Consider the following 20,617-nt stretch of genomic DNA (forward strand, 5'->3'; position numbering starts at 1 on the left):
TGAAGCAAGCACCAGCGGGAAGATCAAGGTTGGACTCATAGCCCACTGCTGAGAGCTGCGCAGCAGAGAAGAGCCCCTGGAGTGGCCAAGAGGCCCAGGAGAGGCCGCACATCGAAAGTCAGGAGGCAGGAAAGTGGAGCCCGAGGTGCCCCCACACCCCCTTGGGCAAGAACCATCACAGGTCAGCATGCGCCCTGGCCCAAGAAAAGGGTGCAAGAGGGCAAAGGCTGGCCAGTACAAGCAGTGACCACCAGCTTTGAGCAGATTGACTATGTGAAGTGGGGGAGCGCGGCCCCCCACCCAAGCTTTGAAGCCTGACCTTTGCAGAGAAGACCAGGGGAGGCCCTGTGGTGTTATAGCTGGCGCAGCTGGAGGCCATTTTAGGTACATTTTGGAGCTGTATGTAGTGCCTCGGCCAGCGCACCCCCATCCAGAAGCATAGCAAGTGAGACAAAGGAGCAAGAGGCGCACCACGCATAGGAAACAGTGGCCGGTGGGGCCCTGGCCTCCCCGGGCCACTCCTGAAGCCAAATAGAGAGCTAAAGAGTCTTGAAGAAATCTTACTGCCGACAGCATGGAATGCAAATGTTATGGAAGATCAGGATTTCTTTTCTTTTTTAAATAATGCAGGCAGTGACTGGGTTCCTTAACAGAAGCAGGTGGCGGATGAGGGACACAACCTGTTTTTGTGAACCCTCCACCTCATCTGAGAAGGAGGTACTCCAGACAACTCTTTGGTGTTCCGTGTCTTCTATTGTGTTAAGAGGCTGATTTTTTTTAAAAGCTGTATTAATTTTGTCTTCTTACTCAGGGCTTTCATTTCATTTCCCCAGGATAAAGTGTTGAGAATAATCCAGGGCAAATTGGAAAGACACCTAGAGCCACATATGGTACCATCTGGCTTTATACTAGAGCGGTTATATGTAGCCCTTTGTAATAATATTTTTGAATTTAACAACAAACATTTTTTACAAAAACATGAGTGGCCATGGGTTCATCATTTGCACCTTCAGTGGCTAATATTTATATGGCCAATTTCGAGGAACATTATCTGGAACAACAATCCCTTTTACCCAACAAGTAATACAATGGAGACAATCCATAGACAATGGGCCTCATTACGAGTCCGGCGGTAACCGTGCCTGAAATTCCGGCAAGTTACCGCCAGACTCGTATTACCATTCCGCCTCCATGATTCCCTGAATTGCCGGGGCATTACGACCCCGGTGACCCGGGAATTCCGGAGGCGGAATTCGGTAAATCCCCATTCCCATTGAGTCCCATAGGACTCAATGGGAATGGGGAAGTGGAAACAACGGCACCATCTTGTGATGGTACCAGTGTTTCCACGTCCGCCTGCAGGCGGGTGGTGTTAAACCCGCCAGGTCAGATCCGGCGGGAATGACACCTCCCGTCTGCAGAACTCGAGATCACCCGGTCCAGAAACAACGGTGGCAGCGGGTTTACCGCCACCGTTATTTACAGACCGGGTAACTCGTAATGAGGCCCAATGTTTTTTCTTCCATTTGGCGTGGTGAGACAGTTTGTGGCTTTTCATGGAGTGGCTGAACCAGCAAGACTAATTTAGCGTTTTGCAGCCAGTCAAATAAAAACATGCTCCCTTTTTTAGATCCGACCATCAGCCAACATCAAGGTAAAATCTATACAAGTTTGTTTCGCAAAGAAACCGACAGAAATACACTGCTATTGCACACCAGTCAACACCCACATTCGCTAAGGACAATTTACCATACAGCCAGTTCTTGATGATTCGGTGGAACTCCACATAGGCCACAAGGCCTACGGGCGAATGGCGCCATAGAAAAAAGAATATAGATGGATAGATAGATATGTGGACGACTATACTTATGACTCCAGAGTCCATTAAACAAGCAGCCAAAAGGGCACGTTACATGGACAGACTTGTTGTTGCTCCGAGTGGAGCAACAACAGATTGTGTCACCACTTTTTCCAGACAGACAGCTAAGATTAAAACGCTGATTAATAAACATTGGAATTTGGTGACCAGCACCGGCTGCGCCACGGGACCACCTCCGTTTGTGCTCAAACGGGGTCGCAATGTGCGTGACAGTCTGGTACATTCAAGATTTATTCCCCTTACTCAGGGGTTGCAACAAAATACATTGCAAGCATCATGGCAACACAACACAGCACCTTTAGTGGGCCACTATCAGTGTGGTAATTGCAGTGCCTGTCAATTTACTTTGAGCCACAACTTTTGTACATCACAATTTTGTGTGGAAGTTCCGCAAATTTACGAATTACCAGAACAGTAATGTCATTTATGCCATTAGATGCCTGTGCAATTTATTGTACATTGGTATGACCACCATGAAGGCAGTGACTAGGATTAACGAGCATGGATCTCGGATACGTACAAGAACTGAGTCAGCACCCCTTGTCTTACATTTTACACAGGCTCAACACACAGCCGACGACATAACGTCGACCATCATCGATCTGGTACACAGTGATTGCTTTAATTTCTCAAGTTCAACTACACTACAAAAATTGGAACAACGGTGGATACACCGTTTCCAAACTCACACTGCTGGATTACATGAACATTTGCAGTGGCCCGCATTATTCAGTTAGCCATCATCCACGAAACTACAACTTGATACACTCATCCAAGATGGCCGTCTTTGGGTCCCCATCATTACACTGCAGAGTCACGGTCTAGTTTCCTCTCTAGATTTTGTCCACCACTGGGGCACCGCACATTGAGCTTCCAGCGAGGTCACTGGTACCTGTAGATATCAATAAGAGGTTCGGCAGGACTTAGTTCAGAGCACTCAGCAGGATTTAGATAAGGCTGCGCTCGCTTTCTCGCCCGACAAGCGGGAGTGTGTTTTCATTATCACTAGACATGAACAGTATGGTTATTTTATTCATAAAGCGCCTATACACAAGTCAAGAGTTTCAAAGCGCTGAAGGAGGAAGGGAACAAGGGAAGAAAAAACAACAGTCATTCAGAGCCCTTGAATTTCTGAACGATACAAGCATACACAGGCAGAGTAAGCGCATATAGTACAGTTAACAGTGATAACATCAAATGGGTCATGACGACGATTCTGCAGTTTTTCCAAGTGCATTTAGGCGCCACCATGCACGGTGGGGGAGGGAGGGAAGATACACGATCTTCAAAGGCATGGTAAGTGCACCCAGTGAATCAGAAACTGGGGTAGGTGCTGAGAGATACCACTCTCATGGGTCATTAACCAAGTACAGTAGTGATGAGGCAAGTGCAGGCACGGGGGCAAGTGCACGGAGGACTGGCGAGGGTGCCGGGGACCTGTGAGACTGAGGTACACCCAGCAGCCAGTCTGCAAGCTGTGTGGAAAAGCAGGGGAGAGGAATAGAATGGGGAAAAGGTTAGCATGGTAGAGGGATAGAGAAGAGGAGAAAAGGAATGTCTTGAGGAGTTTCCAGAACTTAAGGAGATCATGCTAAAGACAGAGGGCGGCAGGGAGCTATTCCAGAGGGAGGCCCCTGCTAAGGATAAAGATCTTCCTCCAAATCTCTGCTTGGAGAACCGGCTCATTCGCAGAAGGTTGGAGGTAGATGAGGGGAGGGCTCGGGATGGACAGTATTTAGGTAGGCATTGTTGCAGATAGGTAGGTCCCAGGCCCCAGAAAGCCTTGTGGGCAAAGCAGAGGATCTTGAACTGTATCCTTGCAGTCATGGGGAGCCATTGAAGGGATTTCAGCTCCAGAGAAAAGGGGTCCCTGGGCTTGTGGCCAAAGATAAGTCTTGCGGTTCGGTTCTGGACGAGTTGTAAGAGGCAAAAAGCAGAGGCAGGGAGGTTGAGAAAGAGGCTGTTGCAGTAGTCCAGCCTTGAGAGAACCAGAGGCTGGAGACAGTGAGCCGCTGGGGGGAGGTGAGAAAAGAAAGAGTACCTCTGGAGGAGGTGCAGCTGGTAGTTGGATTTTTTAGATATGTCCGAAATGCGAGTGGAGAAGGAGAGAATGGAGTCAAAGATGACCCTAAGGTTTTTTGCCCCGCAGGCGGGTGCGGGCGCAGGGCCAAGGGAGGCCGGCCGGAGTGAGAGTGGGAAAGAGAGAGCAGGAGTCCCAATGCAAATGATCTCAGTCTTACTGGCGTTCAGGCCGAGGTTGTTTGCAGCACACAATGACTGATTTGCGGACAGTCAGATAAGAGTGAGGTAGAGGAGGTGGATGAGGGTAGCTTGAAGGAGAGTGGAGTGTCATCCGCATAACACTGGAAGTTAGATGAGAAAGTGGCAATCACAAGTGCCAGGGCAGCCATGTAGACATTGAAGAACCAGTGAGGATAGGTTAGAATCCTAGGGATTGCCACATGTTGAAAGAGTGATAGTAGAGAGGAAGGATCCAAGTTCCACCTGGGATGGGCAGTCAGAGAGGACGGAGGTTAACCATGCCAGAGCCTGACTTGTGATTCCCAGGGTATCACGGAGACGTGCAACAGGTTGTTATGGTTTACCCTGTCAAAGGCAGAGGAGAGGTCAAGAAGAATGAGGATAGAGGGAGTGTTAGTGTCAAGATGAGAGCAGGTCTTCACGAGTGTTCAGGAGAGCAGTTCCCATGCCTCTGGATATCTAAAGCCAGACGGATGGTCATGGAGGAGAAAAGCAGATTCAGTGTGGAGCTTGAGCTGGGAGATAGCCAGCTTCTCTGGGAGTTTGCCCAGGAAAGGGGTGATAGAGATGGGGCGGTAGTTTGCCGGAATGGGGGGGGGGGTCAGCAGAGGGTTTCTTATGCAGAGGATGCACATGGGAGCGCTTAAGAGAAGTTGGGAAAACTCCAGTGGCAAAAGATAGATTGATGAGATCAGCCAAGGCCGGAGCGAGAAAGTCAATGTTTTCCTTAATGGTTTTGGAGGGTCAGTGGTCCACCCATTTGGATGAGGCCTTCATAGACCAGACTTGTCCGGCGACCTCATCAGGTGTGATTGGAGTGAGAGAAGAGAAGAAAAGTGGTGGAGGAGCCAAGGGAGGCTCCAGAGGTGTTGGTGTATGATGTGGTGTGGGGGTGAGAGGAGAGGATGTCTTGGGTTTTTGCGGTGAAGTGTGCAGCCAGGGCCGAGTAAAGGTCCTGGGTGGGTGTGACGGATGAGGAGGCTGCTGCAGGATTGGGCAGTTCCTCATAGACTTTGAAAAGTTTGGCTGTGTTGTTTGATGCCGCGGATATGCAAGCTTGAATAAAGACTTAGTGTGGAGTCGGTATTGCCTTTGAAGAAGGCGGCAGGCCAGTTTGTCAGAGAGTCCTCCTGACAAATTCCATTTCCACTTAGCTGTCCTACACTTGCATTTGACGGCATCCAGATCAGAGTTGTACCAAGAGTTGCACTTTTTGGAAGGCTACAGTTGGACCCTCGTGACAGGGGCGAGAGCGTGAAGGGTGTTAGAGAGGGATTGATGTTAGCGAGGGCTGTATCAGGGTGGGCGTCAGCCGCCGGAGTAGGAGGCGGAGAGTAGGCGGAGGCAAAGGCAGCTGCTGTCACTCTTTTCATGGATCTGGTGACTTTGAAACCAAGTGGCCGCACGGGGTGTGACGATGCAATAGGCGAGGAGAGCGTCAAGTGTGAAAATAGAAGAGTGGTCCGTAGAGAGAGGTAGTGAGAGGGATGTCGGTAAAGATGAGAGCATCCAAGGTGTGGCCAGCTGTGTGCGTAGAGCCAGAAGGTTAGATAGGAGGAAGAAAGTCACATAGGTTGCAGAAAGGTCCTGAGGAGTCAGTAGAGTCCAGTTGGATGTTGAGGTCACACAGCAGGAGAAGTTGAGAGGAGGGGGAGGAGAGTAGAGAGGAGGCCAGGTCAGCCCATTCCGAGAGGATGAGATAGGACTGTCCTACTGGCCGATAGAAGGTGGCCATAAGGAGAGAAGATTAAGAGAGAGTGAGAGTGAGAGCCTGCAGACTAGGCACTCGAAAGAGGAGTAGGCCTGAGTGGGGATGATTGACACAGTTATCCCTTCTGGGAAGATCAGCGCCACTCCCCCTCCTATCCTTTCAGGGCTGGGGGGCGCAGAGAGGATCTTGTATCCTTCAGGTAGGAGTGTCTCAAAGCTTGTGACAGAGCTGTCCTTGAACCATGTCCCCGTAATGGCAAGCACATCTAGAGCCATGCGTTCAAGGAGATTGCACATGTCAGACAAGTGTTTGACAGAAGTGCGAGAGTTAAGCTTGCCATATTTGAAGGTCTTCCGTGGGGGGAGGGGGGGTACAGGCGACGGTGGTCCCCTCCCCATCCCCCCCTGGGGATGGCAAGAGAGCCAGAGGGATAGTGGAGGAAGGTGAAGGAGTTAAAGGCTGACAAGGGAGCCGGGGCAGTGAGGCAAGGCAGGGGCACCAGTGCAGAAGAGGAGGAAGGCACAGCAGAGGAGGAGAAAGGTGCAGCAGGCAAGGGAGCCTGTGCAGAGGAGGAGAAAGGCACAGTAGGCAAGTGAGCCTGTGCAGAGGCGGGGGAGGAGGAAAGCACAGTAGGCAAGGGAGCCTGTGCAAAGGAGGAGGAAGGCACAGCAGGCAAGAGAGCCTCTGCAGTGGGAGAGGCAAGGTTAGAGAGGTGATGCAAGAGCCTGTCACAGATAAGAAGGTTGGGTTGAGGACCCTGAACCATGATGGTTCCATTACGATAGACACTAATGATGACCCTGGAAATGGCGAAGAGGACAAGGAGGACATCCCAACGGGTGCCACCATTAATGGGAGAAGAGGCTGATAGGAGAGAGAAAGGCGACCATGTACCAGGTTTATTGGTCAGGTGATGTCTGAGAGAGTCTCTCCGGCGGAAGCCGTGACATAGGTGTCTGCAATAGGAAGGCCTGTCCTTCTTAAGTTTTTTCTGGACATATTTAGTGATAGGAGAAGTATCGGAAATAGAGAAGCAGTTAGCGAAGATAAGAGAGATAGATAGCGACATGGCTAGCTGCAGTGGTGAGGACGACACTTACCGGACTGATGTACTGAGGCACATAGGGGGGGTGTGTGCGTAGCAAAAACACAGGGAGGGGGGTGAGTAGAAAGGATAAGAAAGGGAGGGGGCTGAGGACCCGGTAGGAGGTTAATGCAGGATGTACTCATCAGCAATGCGGTTAGTAAAAAGGTGCTAACAGTTGTGCACCCAGCAGGAAGAGACTTTAAGAATGGTGACTTAGGTACACAGGAACCTTTTTTTTTTATTTAACAATTTATATTGTATTCGGTCAGAGAAATGGGGTCAAACATACAGCATGTTTACATATAGCATTGAACAGAAACAATAGTAAGTCACTTGTGTGCAGAGTTATTCGCTGTTTCCCCTCCCATAGAGGCACCCCGCTCTTGCTTTCAAGACCCCCGACCCATGGTACTTATGAGTTGAGGAAAGTTCAGGGCGGAATCTTCAGGTGACATCCCCCAGAGTTAGTCTTGGTAGCCGAGGTTTGAGGGTTAGTTTCTGGATAGGACGGTCATAGTCCAACAGTGGAGCCCAAATATCTGTGAAGGGATCCCTCCCTCGCCGCAGTGACCTTTTCTGCTACTAGGATGTCCCAAATTTTGATCCACCATAACGCCGTCAGTGGGCCCTCTGGGGCTTTCCAGGTGCGAGCGATCGAGATCCATCCTGCCAGGAGTAGTTGAGAAATGAGTTTGGCGATTACCCCTGTCCTCAGATAAACCTTCTGAATTGGGGTCCCTAGTAGAATCACCTCAGGATCTTTAGGGAGTTTATGGATGTGATGGCTTCAATGGTGGAGAGGACTTCATCCCAGAAGGTCTTGGCAGTGGGGCACACACACCACATTCTGGTCCAATTAAGGCGTTCTGGGGAAGTAGTACCATCGGAAGGGCAGTTTGAGGGTGCATTCCCCATTAGAGAGACATATCGATGAGGAGTAGCTTCTCGTCCAAATGTCCACCCATGTGCTGTCCTCTATTGGATGTCCAAAATCTGTTTCCCATTGTGTCGTGTACGCGGGACGTTGGCATACCATGCCGTCTTGGAGCAGTTTATACAGTTTGGATGTGTTCCCTTTGGTCGGTTTTCCCTGGAGGGTAAGTTCTATGTGGCCAAGAGCTTGTGTCGCTCTTTGTCTCACCAAGGGGTGGGTGTACCAAAGGCGGAGTTGGATGTATGAGAATCTGTCCCACTCGGTCGGGTGAAAGGATTCCTTGCAGCTCTCACGCTTACGGGGTTGCCCATTTTCAAACAGATGTGTGAGGGTTTGCAGCCCGCCCCTCATCCAAGCACACATGCACATTTAAAGAATGGTGACATAAGTACACAGGCAAATCAAGTTCGATTTTAGCTGTGGTAGAAGGAACACAATGCAGCCAGTGCACACCTCCAAGTTCGAATTTTAGCTAAACTGAAAGAAGCACAGTGCAGCAGGTATGCTGCAAAGTACAGTTCTGATCCTGATCCACTTGGTATAGTAGGCCAAATGAGTGATAGGTGTAAATTCAAACCATAGGGTGGAAGCACAGCTAAAAATGGATTATCATACAGACAAGCACCGTCAGGAAGGGGGTGGACAGGCTAAAAACGACTTTCATGCAAACAGGCATAGTCTTGGTGGAAAGGAACGGAGGTGCACCGCAGCAGAACAGTAGGAGTGATTCACAATGAGTGCAGCAGCTAGCAGAGTCACCGAAGAGAGTGGAGCATCAAGAAGGAGGATGACGGGAGAGGCAGTAGAGATGAATTCAGTGACACCGGGGCAACCACCGATTTGCAGTACCCGCGTGAGGGCACGTCATGGAATGAAACAAGCAGAGTTGAGTCAATGTGCGTAGATATTTTAGTACAGTGCGTTTTCGTTGGGGATGCCATAAAGTTGGGCATGGGACACGGCCAGGCACTGACAGGAACAGACAGGGCCTTTGAGCGGGGGGCCGGAGTTCGCCTGACAGCTCCCAAGATTGGTAGAAGTAAGGCTTGGTTGTAGCCAATCACTGTAGAAACAGAGTAAAAGGAAGCCAAGTGCTTCCCAATTTGGCAGCCATTGTGTAAGAGGAACAAAGGCCCAGGAAAGGCAAGAGGTCCACTCAATGGAGCAGTAGAGTGCTCGATGTGGGAAGCGAACCCATATTCTTTTCTTATTATTTGTTACTATAGCATGACTTTCTTTCCAGTCAGTGAAACAACTTGGTCATAGGAATTCTACCTCCCCGCGGCCCCGTCAATGTGCAACATTGCATCGGCGGCGCTGGGTCGACGTACGTTGCTTAGGATTCCTTATCCAGGTACTGTCTCAACTACACTTGGGTGGTCCCCCATCATGTTCCTTACTAGGTGCTCCCTATGATTTCAGACATTTATACTTGACTCTCAATTTTGTTGCAGCCCCATTGATCATAACATGATTCAGCAACTGTTTTCTTCTGAGACACGCCTTCATGGGTAACCTATTCAGTGGGTGTTTTGCATCATGCATGCTTTTACCAGTGCTTTACAACCCTGGCACGGGTGCCCATTGTACCTGGGGGTTCTCTTGCAGTTGTCTCTACCAGACTTAGGTTGACAATTAACTGGTCCCTTCCACTCTGCACTGCTAGATAACCATTAGCCACCAAAGGGTTCTCTCACTGTCAGTCACCTGTCTGAATTCCAAGCACTAGGACGGCATTACATGTGCATGAATTGACAACATCAATTCTTTTGATTTCCACTAGCCACACACTCCTGCCATTAGCTAGTCCTAGTAACACAAGGGGTTTTGGACAGATTCGGGCTTACTTTGTCTGGGCACGTTGAGGCGAATGCACTGGGTTACAGTCTGCTTTTCTTATTAAGTGTATAGTTAGAGAGTGTTGTCCTTCAATGCTTTTTTTAATTACTATCAACTTTGATTAACTGTTTTGGTTACATTGTTAGTTTTTATATGAGAGTGGGTCCATACTTTGTGTTTATTGTAGTTGCTACTACCCTTCTCTGTCTGTTAATTAATCTCGCCCTGAGGAGGCTGGTCCGATTGCCATCTCAAGGACCATTCAAGCCGAAACTCGAGTCAACGACATCAGATACAAACACTGTCAATCAAGCCCTGTTCTGTGATAACTGATGAAATCACTACCTACCTTAAGTTTACCTCAGTTGTTGGCAAAGGTCCTAGATTGAAAAAAGTGGCGGAGTAATTTATAATTTATAATTTTGTGACACCCCTGTTGTTGGCGAACGACCAAAAACATTACAATATGCACACTGGGCTTTTGTTTTTTATCTTTTTAGTTTTCCTTATGAATTGTTATATCTGAATGGTATGCACGTGGGAAGTATGTGGATGACAGAAATATATAAGGAGGTTTGATAGCCATGAATGTGTGGGTGCAGGTTTTGCTCCAGGTTATAAATATTGCTTTATGATTATGAGTTATAATTATGTTATAGTGATAATTCATAGGTTTGTGTGCATGAAATTCATTAACAGAAATCAGTCCCAAAAAAGCATCAATCAGTCTATTGATCATTGCTAACGGGTATTTTTTCAGTGTGTTTTAATCTCATTTCTAGCAAAGTGATTGATTCTGCATAATTGGGTTTACAATATTTTCATACATTGAGAATATTTGAAACCCTTTTCTTTCGTGTAACTTTTATGAGTGGGGCTTCGGTAGCATTTTGTAAAAATGTACCTTCGACTGGCATTACATTTTTTTGCTCACCTTTCTCTTATTCTCGTTGCCTGTAGTAAAGGCCTTTCACCTCCATGGGTTTTACAGGTTTTGCAATCAGGGTCGGAATGCAACAAAAGAAAAACATGCCATTCATCTTATACAGATTTTTGTGCTTGCCACAGAAAGCGGGACATTTCTCATTTTTATATGTACTGCAAAATTTGGGAAATACCACAGAAAAGTTGCAAAATATTTTATTTTACCACTCTGCCACTTATTGCAGTAGGTCCGAGCATCAATTTCTGATATCCAGTGCCCACAGCACCAATGGCTCCAGCTCCATACAGCGTTTTACATGAAGGAACTTGCTTTGTGGGAGATAATGTTCGATCTAGAGGCCAAATAAGTACAGTAGAAATGGAAATCTATAACTATTTTAATTAAGCATACATGCTGCAACATGTATATATTTGTGCCACAATGTTTCCTTTTTCTTGTTGCAAAATTCGGAATTGAATGCTGCAATATCATCTAGCGGGAGGTGGGGGGTGGGTGCATGGTAGAGACATTTTCCAGGCACTGCCATGATGGTGCTATCTGGCCATAAAATGGAAAAAAATTGGCAAATGGTTTTAGAACATGGGTATTTTATGACAGTGCCTAACAAATGCATATACAAGAACCAAAACCATTGGCTTTGTCAATGCTTGTTATGAACAGAAAAAGGAACAGATACAAGGGCACACATATTAATTATAAATCAAGTGCACGAAGGCACTACTTGGTTGAGACATTTTTATCACACCAGGAGATGCTCTGTCATTCGGAAATATGCCATTACCTTACAGAAGACTGCTCAGTAGTAATGTAGGATGCCCCATAAAAGCATAGACCTAGCTCAAAGAGCTCATGGGCTACGTTTTTTTTTAGATGGGGCGGGGAAAGGTACTGGTTTAGCATGGTCCTACTGACTAGCAGGGCCATGAATCGTCAATGGGTGGATAAATATCTGAACAATACCCACAGGATGATTTTCACCCCTCACATCCCTTCTCTCTCCAAGCTTCACTTCCCATTCCAATAGTTGCAGCTTGAAGTCAGTTCTTAAAGTGCCACTTAATCGGCAACTTCTGATTCCAGGTCTCTCAAGTTTTAAGTGGTCATGTGTGAGAAGGCCACCCAGTCCTGTCCCCCCCACCCAAATCTGGATCCCAGGACTTGTAGTTTTTCTTTCCCATTTGAAATTTAGGGAAACTCAAAGTCCCAGAATTCCAAGCAAGACTGGCCTTCTCACACCTCACAAATGGCCAGGGGAAACTTGAGAGCTCCGAGCCTGGCCTCGCTGCCACTTTAAGGAGTTGCACATTTGAGATCGGACTGCAAAATCAGTGAGTTTAAACATATTTCAAGAAAGCCTTTTGGTATGCCGCGGTCTGCAAGCCAATGGTTAGGTTGGTATATTGTGATTTGCGCCTAGCCATTTTCCCTTTCAGACCCCCCACTCCAGTCTCTACAAAAACGGCAAGCTGAAAATAAAAAGAGTTGCTCTAAATACTTCTGGTAAGCGTATGCGAAATGCAAGGAAATTACATGCAACTACTCAAAAACAAGTCACAGAGAAATGTCTGTGTAGGCTTGGGCAAACTAGGATTGGGGTACACGGCACACAGAAAGCACATTTGCATTAAACTATGAAGTAAGCAAGGATGTGGAAGTATTTACCTTTCATAAGTGCCCCTCTCAAAATGTCCTTGTCAGCACAGAAACAACAGTGCTTACCAATGGATAATTCTCTTTTCAAAAATCAATATCGTGGATTTTCCTACCTATCGTCCACTAAAGGTTTGGACCAATAATTACAAAAGATAGTCAGGTAACAAAAGTCAGGTGTGAATAAGACATTTTAATAGGTCATAGGATTTAGCTTATTTATTGAGAAACAAAGTTATGTGCACTTATACAATGATAGGATGTAAAGAATACATTCATCAATAAAATGTAATGATGGTGCGCAATGTGCAAAGGTGGTTTAAAGTCAATCAAGAGCATTCAAAAAAATCAAAACATGTTACTGTAACCAAAAGACATGTTGGAATCAGTACATTTTAAGGTGTGGAATCAGCCTTTGTCAAATGAACTCACATTACTTTACAGCTCTCGCACTGCCCCATGTCAGGAGAAAGTCAGATAAAACTATTGGCTTTATCAGTGCTTGCTTTTAGCAGGACATCAGTATATGGAACAGGTATAAATCAAAGGGCTCCAGGCACACATGGTTAAGACTTTGTATTACACCAGTAGCACCCGTTACAGCTGCAATAAGCCACTACATCTCAGCAGACAGATTAGAAGCAATATTGGCAGGACAAAGTTTGAACTTACTGTTTGAGAGGGATAGCTCAGAGATCTTAGGGGGATGTGTTTTGGGTAGGGAGGTGCTGGTACTGGGCGGAAATCGCCATAGGTATCAGCATGGACATGAGAAATCAATGCAGGAGCAAATGACGTATGCCCCTCCTCACTTGCCATTTCCCTCCTGGATGTACTCCGGCACCATCGTTTTGGCTTGTAGGTGGTGCTGAAGTGCAATATAGTAAAAACCTAAAACAATGGCTCGTAGGAGTGCATTTATCATAAAATATGTGGCAGAAAATTTTAAATCCCATTGTGCCAGTGACATTGGTGCAAATTACCAGCTGCCCAGTGAAGTCAGTCATCAAACTAGGACACATTGGCTCTGAATTAATACACATACAAGTGGCACACAATATCCTGGTGGCAGCCCTTTCAATTGTGTAAAAGAATACAAGTAGTTGTTGAGAGTCTGACAGAGTATAAAGATGGTCTAGGCATGAAGTCTGAAGATCCCCCGCGAGCCCCTCTTTTCCCTCTTTGGGAGTTATATTGCTTTTTGGTAGGCAATGTGAGGATTTATCACCACTAAAACTACCACCAGTACAAGGGTAGGTAGGTATATTATCGAGTAACAGTATGCATATTTTCTAGCAGGGCCAGTACTGTTACTTAGCATGGTTCACATGCTTTAAACAAGTAATATGAATATATTTCAGAAATAAATATATAATTATAAAGGAAAAACATTACTCAGTAGGACGTATACACTTTTTCATTCGGACAGTACAGTACATACACTTCTCAGGGGTGTTGTTATACTGTTAACAACACCCTAATTAACTTGGTGAATGTCGCAGAAGAGTGTCAAAGAGCTGAATAGAACCAATGCTTGAACTCATACTTCCCGCTTCTGGAGCAATTAGAATAAACTCCTGTGGGCAGTGTTTGTAAAGGCATCCTGCATAGTACGTTCAATCTGGCATTTTTCATGGCCTCTCCATCCCCCCACTGAAATGTGTGCCCGATCTACCATCCTTTCAAAAGGTACTAACCGACTAAAAAATCTCCTTATTTGCATAGAGGACAGACCTTCCATTATTTTATAGGGCTCAAGCAATGCCAGTCAAAATTTATGCAAGTGTTACACGTTACTAATACTGCCCACGTTCTGCGGCCACTAGACTGGTGCAAAGCATAGATCATTCAGCTCCCGCTGTAGAGATCTAGGCTTAACCCTTAAGTGAATCCTGGTTAGTTTGCTTTGTGAGGTAATGGGTCTGCTGCACAAATATGCGTTTAGAAAGCCAGTCAATGGTTTGAATCACAGCTACATTTACTTAACCTTTCATTTATACGCTCAACTGCTAGATCTGTAATGGGGGATGGGTCACCTAGATGTAATGGAACAGTATGGTACTTGTATTTAGGAGTACTACGCTTAAAGGGCATTGCAAGGTATGTATCATCAAAAATGCCATCCTTTTAATCAGATAGTACTGACACTTATTAGCGTAGCTGCAAACTTTTTACAGGGCATTAGGGTTGTACATCCTATGCTGTCAGAACATAACACTCTGCATCCCTCGTTTCCGCTGTTCCAGAGTTTGTTTCGGCTGCGCGGGATGGCGGCTGTGCCCTGGCCATGCCTCGACTGGAGGTAGAGATGGGCGGAGCGGTCGCTATCAGGGGAGCCTGCGCTGGCTTGGTGGCGGCGGAGGGGTGTGCGTGGGGGCTGGAGGGGCGACGGTGTGCCCGGGAGCTCAGTGGTATGAGTGAGGGAGGCGAGCCCGAGTCGACTGGGAAACGGGTGCCTGAGGATCAGTTGCCGGAGACTGCAGCTGACGATCAGCTGGGTGAGATGGTATGCGTCACGCCGAACGGGGCAAGCTCTCCTATGCAAAAGAAAAACAGTCTAGGACTTGAAGCCCATCCTAAGGAAAGGCGTGTTGTTGTACACAGCACAGCAACCTCTAGCGAGCAGGAGGTCGCTCCCGGTTGTCAGGCTGACTTGAGCTCCCGGGGTGCTAGTGTTACGCCAGTTGGAACGAGTTCTACACAGAATGGAGAGGAGAGACTCATTAGGAGTAGCAGATTGGGTTTTACAAAATCTGGTCCAAATGAATAAGGTCTGCAACGAGACATTGCTTAGAGGCCCCATAGCACCCACCACACTTATATCAAAACAATCTTTAAAAAGAAATAACACCCAATTAGTGGGTGCAAAGAGTGAAATATGGCAGGAAGTGTGCTACAAACGAACTAAATCAAATGACAACACAGACAATGGAGATCATTTGCATGATGTATCTGGCATGTTACTGAATTCACAAAAAAGGCTGACAAAAGTGCAAATACATGATTCTGATGCCATCGACTCGTCACAGAGTTTTGGTGAACTCAAATAGAGCACAGTTGTCATTAGATGAGCACGAAGTGGCACTATTGAGAAATCAATATTGTCAACCGAAGGTGAAACTTGAATACGAACATATTTTAATGCAGTTTAAAATCAAGAATGGAGGGTCTAAGCATATGAACTTCGCACAGTCACATTGCTTTGACCTGGAGATACTACAACATAAACGCCAGATGCATAACGCAATCAGACGAGCTCAAACTCTGGATGATGGGGCACGAAAACAAGGAATAAAGATTGCAAGGCAAATCTTCAAGAACTGGATAAAATCGCACAAACATGTCATGTTACAGAATGACGCAGAGAGAATGTTAACAGTATTAAAAGATAAAAACACGAAGGACTTTTGGAGACTAACACCCAAGCCCCTCAATGTACGCTGCAAACTTGTATGGTGTCTGAAACAGATTGTTTTATACAGATCTCAAAATGAGCAATCCAAACGAGACACCGTGCGATTATGTGGCAGATTCTTCAAAACCGTGGACATTGACCTTTGTGAAAGAAGACATTGTGACCATAATTAAGAAAGCATCTAATTCATGAGCACCTGGCCCAGATGGCCTCACAAACTTCACCATTAAACAGCACCCGGAGATATGGGATGATTTATGTGTGACTTTATTTAGGAGGAAAATGTGAATCATCGAACACCAAAATCCTGGAAATCAGCTGTGATCGTGCCTGTATTTAAAAAAGGCGATAGAGCAAGCCCCAAAAATGATCGCCCAGTTGCTTTGTTGGACGTTCTAGGTAAGATCTACGCCACAATGCTTCAAAAAAAGCTGATAGACTGGGCGGTAAAATCTAACCATGTAGACAAAAGACAGTCCGGGTTTGTAAAACAGGTAGGCTGCTCAATAAACTTATTGCTGCTAAATATGATCAAGATTGAGGCCATCAAAACAGGTACAAAGGTCTATTTAGCCTTTATTGACTTCTCCTATGCGTTTGATACTATCGATAGGTCAATTCTATGGGCTAAAATGCAAAAATTGGGATATCGTCGACTTAATAGCTGCGATCAGAGAACTCCATACTGAAACTTCCATCAAAATTAGATTGGACCAAAACGGGCTTATATCAGCACCAATTAACACCTTTAAAAGGTGTAAAACAGGGATGCCCTTTGGCTGCTGCAATCTTTAGCCTATTCATATCGGATATAGGAGACTCAATCGAGGCAGTAAAATAATTCCCGCCGAAGATAATTAATTCTCACATAAGTTGGCTGCTCTACGCTGATGATTTGATCGTGATGGATGCAACGCCCATTGGGCTGCAAAGAAAACTAAATGCTGTACAACAATATGTGACATCTAATCAGCTATCGATCAACACTACAAAATGTGAAATTTTGGTCTTAAAAAAATTTGCGATGTAGAAGTAAAAATCCAAAATGGACCTCGGGGCAAGAAACAGTTCAGATATCCCAAAGTGTAAAATATTTGGGAATGACTATAAGTTTGTGTATTAACGATGCCCCTTGGACTACTGAAACAAAAAGGAAGTGTAAACAACATGCGAGCCAGGCTTTAATCATGCAAAAGAAATTTGGGGAATTTTCATTAAAACCCTTACTGGCATTTTATCAACAAAAAGTAATTCCTGTTTTGACATTCGGTGCTGAAAATGCCTTAGGCTGTCCTCATGAGTTTTGGGCGACCTTAGAGTTATGTTTTTGGTCTAAAGTTTTAGCGCTCCCGAAGGGTCTGACAACAGCGTGTATAAGATATGAGTTATCACTCCTATTGATCCACGCCAGGATCATTTGGAGTAGATTAAGCCTGTTTCGGAAAAAACATGCCCTCGAGCACAAATACCACAATTTGACATCTTCTATAATGCAATACCAGTGAACTCTAGTTTTGTATCAATGTGGATGAACAGATGTGAGGCTCTAGTAGAGGAATATGATATTACTTCAGATTTGCTTCATGAAAACCCTGATGCAGCAAAATTAAAAATCTGGCGGGCCGACTGGGAGCAAAACTCATGAGTGATGTGCCTCTTGAATCGCGCGCTTGCAATAACCTACAACGCTACATCCAACTGTTTCCTGACCCCACAAGCACAAGGTGTTTAGGTTATTTCGCCTAAATATGTTTAAAACTGCGGAACGTTTATGGAAAGATAATGTCCTCTTAAATTCTGACTGTAGAATTTGTATGCAAGCCAAGGAATCTATCAAACATTTGGTGTTATTTTGCACAAAATTACGAACAGAAAGAACTATTCTTTTGGGCACTTGGAGCTTGAACCATCCCTCCCTGTGTGCAGACGAGTGGTGGGCGTACATGTTCAGGGAACTGACTTGAAATGAATGCTGCCTTTAACAAGGCTATTAGCAATAATTGAACATCGTTTATTGATGGCCTAAATGGGAGATAGCGGAAGGCTAACTATGGTTTACTTGATTTGACCTGTCCTGACTTGATTCGATGTAAATGATGAAGTGGGACTTGACGTGTAGGTTCGGAATTTGTGTGTGTTATTTGTCGACACCAATTTTAAAGGTTTGATAAAAACCAATAAAATAAAAAAAATCATCTGCTTCTCCTACTATGCTGGATAAACATTCCAGGTTGCATTTTGTTTAGTATCACATGCCAAGTCTCTGCACTTAGTAAACATTGGGCCTCATTACGAGTTTCCCGGTATTCTGGCGGTAAATCCGCCGGAAAATACCGACAAACAGAATTTGCGATGACACCACTTGGTCAGGCAGTATTACCTGCAGCAGTAATACCACCCGATTATGAGTGGCAGTTTGCCAGTGTAAATTTCCATTTAATGGAGTTTTTGCCAGTATTACCTCAAACGGTATTTCCAGATGGTCATACCAGCAATTCTCAGAGATAAAGTGTCGGAGTTACCTCCAGTTTGAAGCTTCAGCATCTGGTAATACCGGCAAACTTGTAGTTTGTGACGCTGCTTGAAAAATTGAAGTAAGCGGTATTACCTTCACTTTTTTTCCTGCACCACCAAACACGAAACGAGCCTGATTGGATTGCATAACACTGAGACTATACCATTGACCAGCACCATTTAATGAATGGACACAGGTTCAACTGCAATTAAATTTCGTGCAACAGCCATTGGGAATATGTCACATTTATAATTCATAACATTTATTTAAGACATTAATGCACAAAGAAAGCCCTTAACTCTGTTTTGTTGCATTAACTTTCACCTCAAATAATTAAAACACTTTTCATACATTCTTTACCACATTCATAGATTTCTTTTAATATCGAGAGCATGGTACTTTGTCACTTTGAATATGACCAGACACAGACTTATGAATCGTATGCAAAATGCATTCTCTCTGCAAATGTATGTGTCCAGGCTTTATGTGCAAGCAAAAGCCACGTGAAATCCCTACACTTAGAGAAAATAGTGCAGATGTCCACTGTGGGCATGAACACGTGTAGTTTATGCATTCGTGAAGTGAATTAGTGATCTGCCCCCTCCCTGGTGATGGATCAGAATGGCCAGAAAAGCATGAGCAATCCAACACTGTCACGTTTGGTTCTTTACCATAGCCATTTTATGGCTACCCAAAGGAGCACTTGAGAGCCCATTTCAGTGGTGAGCATGCTCTCACAAAAAGATATAACCTCAGTCATATATATTGATTACATATTTGGAAAACGTGCATCCAAAACAACACAGGACCACATGTTTTTAAAAGTACATTGAAGGTATTTCCCAGCACCACACAGTTACGCTGAAAGGAGTTAACACATCGCTACCCCTGGTGGCTCATTAGCATCAGCATTGTTTATGCCCTTATGATTTTGGTGATATGACATCCTTAGTCAGCACCCCCACTCTAAAAAGTGTTCCAGCTGCACTGGGTTCGATGTGTCAGAGGGGAATTAGGAATGGGAAAGGACACACGAGAAGGAAAGGGTGCATGGGTTTTTTACTGTTTCTTCAGTCATTAACCCCAGATTTGATCATGAGCAGGTATTGTTGAATACCATTAGCTCCAAAGCAGATACTGTGACTGGAATAGTTAGTCCCAGAGTACCTACTGTGCATCCCATCATTCAGGTATTCTGTCATATGTAACGGAATCAGCGGGTATTGTATCAAACGTCATTAGTTCCAGGACATGTTCTGTGTCTGGAATCGGTATCCCAGATGCGGTACTGTGTCTGTAATTATTTGCCCAAAGGCAGGTATTGTCAGGTGTAGCTGATGAGCAGGTACGTACTGTATCGGAAGTCATTAATTCCAGTGTAGGTATTGTGTCTGCACTCATTCGCTGGCCTTTACCTTTAGCGCTAGAGAAGGTAGTAGTGTCTGCTGATATTCATCGGGATATTGTTTCTGTGTCTGCAGCCTGGCCATTAGACATAGAAAAGACACTGTGCCTGCAGTTATTATCCACAGAAGGGTCATTGCACCCAGAGAGAGCGCCGGATGCAGCCATTAGCCCTGGGGAATCATTACTTTCACAGTAGGCACTGGGCTAGTACACGTCTGCAATCATTAGCTGCCGCAGGTATAGCAGACCACGGTGTATGTAGCCGCACAGCAGTTACTGCGTATGAGACCATTCCAGAGCCTGAACTGTACCGTAAATGCGGTTCGGAGGAGCAGTTACTGTGTCTACGATACCAACAACAGGCTGCCCTGTGAAATTTCCAAACCAAATGTTTAGAAAGTCACGTACTTACACATTTTAATGTCAACATGTGATAAGCACAATACAACGAATTACAACTGCAGCTACACTCAACGTGCATGTCCAAAGGTTGCAAAAGATCTCCTTTTACCAAAATAACAACAATGCGGTGAGAACGATCTAAGTTAATAGATGCTAAAAGAAATGTGAAGAAGTATGATTCTTTATGTCACACAACGCGCCAGGAGTGGGCAGGTAAGATTAATTGGTAAGTTTATTCCAAGGGTGTTACTTGGTAGAGATACTGGCACATCCCATCCAGACAACTTCCAGTTCTAACTGACATACCTGGAACCCTCAGAGCCACTCACACATCATATGTTGTCCATGACATCAACACATAACCCACAATACAACAAAATGCACATACAAGCGCTGGATCGCATTCACTCACCTGATGCTGCCTGGAAACGGAAAAGGAGAGTTTGGCAAAGGGAGGCCTTGTGTTGCTTTCATCATCAATTGAAACACAAATTCAAAGTGCCTATGAGACCCGATAGCATTGTATGTTTATTTAAAAGTTGGCCGACACTTTCTGAAATGCCTTTTTGG

General features: G+C 45.4%; 1 protein-coding gene across 4 annotated transcripts in view; it reads right to left on the reverse strand.

The window, feature by feature from the left end:
* ARNT (aryl hydrocarbon receptor nuclear translocator) overlaps window positions 1–20,584 on the reverse strand; it is a 675,339-nt gene extending 654,755 nt beyond the window's left edge. For 3 of the 4 annotated variants that reach the window (XM_069649742.1, XM_069649743.1, XM_069649741.1), the window contains exon 1: window positions 20,460–20,584. The gene's annotated coding sequence lies outside the window, so the exon portion shown is untranslated. The remainder of the gene's footprint in view (window positions 1–20,459) is intronic. The other variant, XM_069649744.1, reaches the window with a different exon arrangement.
* Window positions 20,585–20,617: the final 33 nt, after the last annotated feature.

Source organism: Ambystoma mexicanum, chromosome 1p, assembly GCF_040938575.1.
Source record: "Ambystoma mexicanum isolate Mex_15411 chromosome 1p, UKY_AmexF1_1, whole genome shotgun sequence".
NCBI lineage: Eukaryota > Metazoa > Chordata > Amphibia > Caudata > Ambystomatidae > Ambystoma > Ambystoma mexicanum.